This window comes from Stegastes partitus, unplaced genomic scaffold (genome assembly GCF_000690725.1).
Source record: "Stegastes partitus isolate 25-593 unplaced genomic scaffold, Stegastes_partitus-1.0.2 Scaffold850, whole genome shotgun sequence".
In the NCBI taxonomy this organism is placed as follows: domain Eukaryota; kingdom Metazoa; phylum Chordata; class Actinopteri; family Pomacentridae; genus Stegastes; species Stegastes partitus.
The window spans coordinates 295788-297767 of record NW_007578581.1 but is presented as its reverse complement, the minus strand read 5'-3'; the positions used below and the strand labels follow the sequence as shown (position 1 = coordinate 297767).

At 37.0% G+C, this 1980-nt stretch overlaps 1 long non-coding RNA gene across 1 annotated transcript; it reads left to right on the top strand.

The window, feature by feature from the left end:
* Window positions 1-1271: 1271 nt before the first annotated feature.
* On the top strand, window positions 1272-1734 carry LOC103365538 (uncharacterized). Its single transcript, XR_520617.1, has 2 exons — window positions 1272-1390; window positions 1476-1734. It is a non-coding gene; the product is annotated as an uncharacterized LOC103365538 (long non-coding RNA).
* The last annotated feature ends 246 nt before the right edge of the window (window positions 1735-1980 follow it).

Below are 1980 nucleotides of genomic sequence, written 5' to 3'. Positions count from 1 at the left end.
TCTATCTATCTATCTATCTATCTATCTATCTATCTATCTATCTATCTATCTTTTATTTACCAACAGACTAAAACACAGCTTTTCTCCCATGGCTGTGAAGAGACTGCTGCAGGAATCTAACAAATGCTCTTTTGCACTTTTAATAGAGTATTTATTTTATTACTTTTTTATTATTTATATCGCTTTTTAACTTTTTTTTCTTAAACTGTGACCATATTAGCTTCTGCAAAGATGATACCAAACGAAATTTCATTGTATTTCTTGTACAATGACAATAAAGCTTCTTCTTCTTTTTCTGTATTTTTATTAGTATAACACCCCACAATCGTGTTGCTGAAAGTGAATACACACTATTCATGTATACATACTTTACTTTTGTTTGTTTTTTACACTTATCCTAGCCTGATATTGTAAAAACACATTTTTCACAGTGTGGATGGCAGCATTGACTTATAAAGCTTCCCTGCAAAAGGTCATCTGAGGGGAAAAAAAAGAAAGAGAAAGGCCCACGTGTGAATCTGCTTCTAGTTTACAAATGGTACATTTGGATTTGCAGTCTGTGTGCATGGCTTCACAAATCTGAAAGCACTGTTTCTAAACCAAGAGCACAGATTTACACAGCTCATTTTTGTTTTCAGCTCACCTAGAGCGGCTCTAAATTAATTCCTTAGAGAGATAGATGTTGCATAAGGATAAAAGGGGGAAAAAAAATGTGATATTTTTCATGTCAGAACCTTGTGAGCGCACGTGTTTGAAATCACAAATAAGCCTTTTAAATAACGGAAAGATAAAAAAGATACCCGTCTGTGATCTCAAGTCATGTTGAGTAAATCTGGAAGCTATGGAACACGTTACTTATAAAAAGAATGTGTTTTGGGGGTGTCCCATGTACAGGGGCTGACGCTGAGGTTGTGAGTTCGAATCCCGCTCATGGCCATTGTTCTCCCTCACTTTCCTGTGTCTCTCTCTCTCAACTGCACTCTCAAATAAAGGCCAAAAAGGCCAAAAAATAAAAAAGCATGTGTTTTGACAGAAAGGTTTACGAGAAAACCTATAAATGCATGTTCAAGCAGAGATGAGCTAACAAATGCAAAAGTAGATATGCCTTCTATCTAAATGAGCATCGAACAAACTAAATACACAGCTCAATGGCAAAGATTTGAAGTGTCAGAGAGAAGAGGTCATTTTCTTTGTCAGCTTCTGTGTCATTAATTAGCTACCTTAATGTGCAGATGTTAGATAATCTAATAGCCTGCTTTGTGTCGGACAGTTGTGTAGATGGAACTGCCATTCTCTGGCTTTGAGCTGACCTTCATCATCATCGCCTTCGTCATCTTCTCCCTCTTCACTCTGGCTTCAGTCTGCATCCAGCCACAAGAAGACGAACCAGGTACACATTTAATCATCCTCTGCGACCACATACACACAAACGTCAGCTTTTATAAAGCTCCATATGTATGTGTGCTCTATTTCAGAAAAAGGTGTCCTTGAAGCAAAGAAGTCCCAACCACGCAACAGGAAGCAGAGAGTGATCATCAAACAAGCTGGACGCAAACCATAGATCTCCATCAGCTGGATTTTAATTTCACATTCAGAACTCAAAGTGAACTAAAAACTGCAAAAATCGCTTCTCATTTAGTTTATTTTGGCATTAAACATGAGTCATAGTTGCTCATAGTGTTGAGATAATGGCTGCAATTCTGGATTTTCACAATAAAACAAAGGCAACCATGAGCACGTCCCTCGTTAATGATGCAGTCTCTTGAGTAATGAGTAAATAGATAAACAAGAATCAAACATAATATGCAATTAGTGATTTAGAGAGAAATTTACAGAGCAAGAACAGTTGGATATGTATCAGCAGAGATCATATCCAACGGTGGATTACAACCACATAAATGCTCAAGTACTGTTCTTAGTACAAACTTGCACTTTACATGTGTATTTCAGTTTTCTGTTTTACACTCTTCCCTTTGTTGA